We start from the raw sequence: 5,836 nt of genomic DNA, 5'->3' as shown, positions 1-5,836 counted from the left end.
TTCCGTAAGCCTTGAAAAGTAAGGAGCCGCATCGTTAAGATGAACAGTCCGTCGAGTGGGGGGATTTCTTCTCTTGAACTATGCATTACAATGGGAAGTTCTGTTCCTCGTCGTCTGTGGAGAGCTCAGAGGAAAGGTCTGGAATCTGAATAGAGAGGAGGTTCTTATGGAGGATTGGACTCTGGGGATGACGTCCTTGGTCGTGCTCATTGTGTCTAGAATTGGTTCAAGCTTTTTTTGTGTGTCTTAGTCAGGTCATTTTACGGGCTTTTCGTCTGCTACAGGCTTTTCAGATCATGACTTACTGCACGTTATGCCAGTTGGTTTAACTACACGCCTTGATATGGATCCCCCCTCACACACACACACACACACACACACACACATACCCACACACACAAGCACACATCGCTTTGATTTTAGAAAAAAAAGGTAAACGAAATAGAGTATCATACTAACAGATGTTTTTCTCATCTTTAAATACAATTTTTGAGGGGATTTAACAGAAGAAGGAAAAACTGCTCTACGAACCGTTTGTCAAAACTGAACAAAGACGACCATCTCATGAGGGACATCACTAGACATCTTCTATTTCATGTCATTTCATTCACTGCAGCGATGCTAAGAGGAAGCACAGAAGGGGAAGAAGAAAACCCCAGCAAGATTTGAGCCATCCCGAGCCAGATGATGGCGACTAATGAGGGTCCCATTTCATTGCGAGCAGCCGACAAGCCCAGTCCGTGTTTGCTGACGGAACTCGGGGGATAGAGGCATAATGCTGTCGTTCTCATGTCACTACACCGATTCCAACTCAACTCGTCTCCGATCCCCAAGTCCCATTCACCCCCCACCCCTGAACGGTCAACGTGCCGCCCACCCCTTCACTTTTCTAATATTCCTTCTTCGAGTAGAGTTACCAAAACTCTCAATCTCTCTCTTCCCCAAACCCCCACCTCCACCATTTTCCCATTTCAACATTTCTTCCTCGAGCAGATTAACCGAACTCCATATTTCTCTATCCCCCCCCCCCCCCCCCCTCCCCCCTCTTCCTCTCTTTGAAAATGTTCTTCTCCGAACAGAGTAATTCAACTCCACATTTCCGAATCGTTGCTCCTTGTCTTTATCTCTGCTTGTATACAGAGAACCCATTCAGAGAAGAAGAAGGACAATGCTTCTACGTTAAACAGAAAAATGCATAGCCGGCCTCTCATTTCAGACTTCCTCCCTTTTAAGACTTGGCTTTTTCAGAGTATCTCTTCAGGACTTCCGTACATTTACCTCAAATTTAAGTATGAAGAAGATTGTTATTGGTCCAGATCACTTGCAATATTTTCTGATGACTTGCTATTGATATTACTGGAGTTGCACCAAGAGTTTATCATGACACATATCATGTGTAGGTTTCTAGACAATGCCTTGATTTCGTCTACAATGTCTTCATCGCTTACTTTTTGTTGTACTCATTTCAATAGACAATACAGTTATTGTTATTGTGATTGTTATTTTTACTGTTATACACAAATGCCTGATGAAGATGGGATGAGAGAGAAAGAGGTAATTAAGAGAGACAGACAAACAATCATACACTTAACCTAGACAGAAATACACATAAACACACGCTCACACAATATGCCTGATGAAGATCAGGGGAGAGACAGTATGAATCAGACAGAAGGACATACAAACAGAGGCACCGACAGAGACAGACATACAGACGCAAAAAGAGAAGAACAAGTCAAGAGGGAAACTAGAGAGGATGAACGCTGAGATCTGAAGTCTGAGGTCAGAAAAAAAGGAAAAGGGATAGGAGTCACTAAGCTGCTAAGCCGTCAACTCCTGTGTAGTTTTTCTGGCTAATCTGGTCGGGATTCCCAACATATGGGACCCTGAGCTTGGGAGCAATCAGACCGATCTCCCCTCTCCTCAGACCGGCCCGGAGTCCGCGAAACAGAATCTCGCGGTCACGTGCGTGTGTGAGCATGGGTGCCGGGGCTTTGAGGCGACACACGAGTCTATTAATGGCTCGGATGCTTGTCTTTCTCTCTCCAGTGCTGCATCTCTTTCCGAGTCTCTTTCAGTCTTTCCTTTTATTTCTTTTTTGTCTTTTCTTATTTCTGTCTTCTTGTATGATTCTGGCCCTCTGTCTTTGTTTATTGTCATTTTGTGGATTTGTGTTTTTCTTTATTACTCGTCCCATCTCTTTCTCTGTTTCTCTTCCTTTTGCGTTTTGACTGTGCCCAAAATCAGATTTAAAAAAAATGCAATCCAGTTCGCCCCCTTCCCCCTCCGCTCAAACACCTCACTCTCACTCTCCCTCACTCTTTCTTTCTCTCTTTCTCTCTCTTCCTCACTTTCTGTCTGTCTGTCTGTCTGTCTGTCTGTCTGTCTGTCTGTCTCTCCCCCTCTCTCTCTCTCTCTCTCTCTCTCTCTCTCTCTTTCTCCTTCCCTCCTCCTCCTCCTTCTCTCTCTCTCTCTCTCTCTCTCTCTCTCTCTCTCCCTCTCTCTCTGTCCCCCCTCACCCTCCCTATCTCTCTTCCTCAATGCCCTCCCCCTCCCCCACAACCCCCTGGATCCGAAACCCCCCTTTCCAAGTCTTCCGCTAGTTTTCGTTCAACACTCTCCTACGACTCCCAGGACTGCCCGAGGCGGTGTCTGGCACAAAGGCGCGACCCCAATAAGGCCTTAAACGGTGGCCATTTTGCACACTATGGTTCACTTCCGGCGGTCGTGTTTTGATGAGGTCAGGCAGGCCTGAGGCGTTCGTGTCCTTACAAGAAGAGTTTGTGATGGCGGCAGGGGATGAGGCAGGGGTGGTGATGGAGTTGGGGAGGGGGTGTCGTGGAAGGGGAAGCACGACGGTATTGTTTTGATTTTTTTGCTGTCAGCGAGCGTCACTGATATTATTTGGGATTTTAGAGGGCAAGAACATTGACTCTGAAGCCAGAATGGATGGAGGTGTGTGTGTGTGTAGGGGGGTGGACGGGGGGGGGGGGGGGGGGGGTTGTGCTGGGGAGGACTATTCACTGAAAATCTCGATCATTCTGCAAGTTTGTGTGTGTGTGTGTGTGTGTGTGTGTGTGTGTGTGTGTGTGTGTGTGTGTGTGTGTGCATTCTGCTTTCCACACGATTGGCGACCTAAGGCCTATTTAGGTGGCCATCCACATGTGGATGGCAACTTAACTGGTGGATTGTGTCCTATCACAGTGGATGGTTCCTTCACTCCAGATCTGGATTGCTACCTTATTTGTGGATTGTTACCCACAATGGAATGTAACCTAAAGAATATTGTGGATTGTTACTCGCATTTGTGGAAATGTTACTTGCACTTGTGGAAATGTTACTAATGTTTTAGTGGGGTTTTTTTCTATTGAGAACAGAAAGTGTAAAGTAAAAGCTCCTGCTGAATTTATTTTCAAAACTTTACCAGAAATTGAGTAGACCTATCAAGCCCCCAAACCAAACGTTCGATGTAAGGACCAATGACACTGACAGATCCTCTATTTTTTTTTTATATAAAGACAAGGGACTGGGTGGCCGAGTGGTAACGCACTTGCGCGGAAGCGAGAGGTTGCGAGTTCGACTCTGGGTCAGGGCGTTAGCAATTTTCTCCTGTTCAAGTGTTAGTCTTTCGGATGAGACGAAAAACCGAGGTCCCTTCGTGTACACTACATTGGGGTGTGCACGTTAAAGATCCCACGATTGACAAAAGGGTCTTTCCTGGCAAAATTGTATAGGCATAGATAAAAATGTCCACCAAAATACCCGTGTGACTTGGAATAATAGGCCGTGAAAAGTAGGATATGCGCCGAAATGGCTGCGATCTGCTGGCCGATGTGAATGCGTGATGTATTGTGTAAAAAAATTCCATCTCACACGGCATAAATAAATCCATGCGCCTTGAATATGTGCGCAATATAAATTGCATAAAAAAAATTAATTAAAAAAAATAAAAACATAAATCCCTGCGCTTAGAACTGTACCCACGGAATACGCGCGATATAAGCCTCATATTGATTGATTGATTGATTGAAAAATGAACAAAATAAATACGGAAACACCCCACAAGACTAAACTACAGAAACTCATAAGTAAAAATGCTTTTGATCGTCAAACAGCGTGCTATGACATATGTTTAAAAAAAATAAGTTTCGTCTAGAGCTCGTACTGAGTCTTACTGTGGTATGGCACTCAGTGTCAGTGCCAGTAGGTGTGTGTCAGTGTCATTAGTCACTGTTTGTGTGTGTGTGTGTGTGCTTCGTTTGTTTGTTTGTTTGTTTTTAATGGTTGTTATTGTGGTGTTTTTCGTTTTTGTTGTCAAAATTAATCAGTTCATTTCAATGTCATATGATATGTTTTGTAAACTGACAATGAACCGCTAAATATGATTTCAAAGCATCAAATTCATTATTTAAAAAAAAAGTTTAAATATTTACCAATAAATTTGTTCAAGTGAAGAGTTCAAAGGTGCCTGCTGCCAAATTGTTCGCACAATTGCAGATTAACTGGAAATTATACGAGTGCATGGGAAGAAATATTTTCCAACATGATACCGGGCAGAACTGAAACCGTCACAGTCATCATTTTGCACAAGACAAGTCAGTCTCCGTCAAGCCCCAAGATATATCAAATCGGCAGACAAGGTTTAATGACCGAACAAATTGTAACTTCTAACCGACTTGGTCTTCTGGTCACAGCGGAGTGTGCAGTTGGTATGAGGTCAAAGACTACAGACGAAAAAAAAACAGAAAAAAACTGACATAAATATTGCTCAACTGTCGGCCAGCAGTTTTACTGCCCGGTATTGTAATAGATAAGTGCATTGCGTAAACATGACATTTGAAGAAGAAAAAATCACCCTAACCCTAACCCTAACCCTAACCCTAACCCTAACCCTAACCCTAACCCTAACCCTAATCCATGACAACGGCTACCTAGAGACGTAAAATATTTTTACAGTAAAAAAACCAAACGCACATCATCAAAAAAGATGATTGATATTTAATCTAAAATAGACTAGAATAAGAGTAAAAACAACATGGGTGGAAGTTGGTGGCCATTCAACGTGTTTTTGTAAAACATGAACTCGTGGTAGTAAAGTTGGTTGGATTTGGTTGCGTATGAAAACGACCAGTGGCATTACAGGAACAAATTGATTCCCATCACAAAAAAAGTCAATGGAGATCGCTTCATCATAGTTATCTCTAAACGTCCAAGGCATAATGGTTGGGTGAAAATGAAACATAAAAAAGTTGTTTCAGTATTTCTTAGGCAACCGTCCAGACTCACTACCACCGATTTTAGAGACAAAGAAAAATATCTTCAAAAATGCACTTTTTACGTGTTTTGGCAGAAATCTTTTTTGGGGATCTTAGAAAAGGTTCTAAAGAATGTTTTGACAAAGAAGCTTTCATCAATGTTTTACCGAAGAGTAGTTACAACAATTTTTCCAACGAATTTCATTCTTGCTTTTTTTAAGTGCAAGGCCAGAATACGACTGTATACCCGGAGAGAAGGTTTTTAATTACCACCAAAATTCCGTGGTAATGAAACCAAATCTTTAAATTGGCAATATTCCTGACTTCTGACAAACATTTTGCGACCCATTTGCCCATCTTTTCTTTTTGTTAATTGGCCAAATCGATTGATTAAAGTTTGAATTTTAGGTAACCAAATTTGGAATAGTAGTGCTGTCGAGTGAGTTCACTAAAATTTGATGAGTCTGGGTTTTTGTCGCCCATATGACTGTAGAAAACAGAGCATTTCTCAAAAAAACTGTTTTGATTAATAATCTTAGGTGGGTGGTAATGCCCCTTTTCTTAGGTAGCAAAATCCAAGA

The sequence above is a fragment of the Littorina saxatilis genome, unplaced genomic scaffold, assembly GCF_037325665.1.
Source record: "Littorina saxatilis isolate snail1 unplaced genomic scaffold, US_GU_Lsax_2.0 scaffold_733, whole genome shotgun sequence".
NCBI lineage: Eukaryota > Metazoa > Mollusca > Gastropoda > Littorinimorpha > Littorinidae > Littorina > Littorina saxatilis.
The sequence above is the reverse complement of the archived record's forward strand: the minus strand, read 5'-3'. Positions refer to the sequence as shown.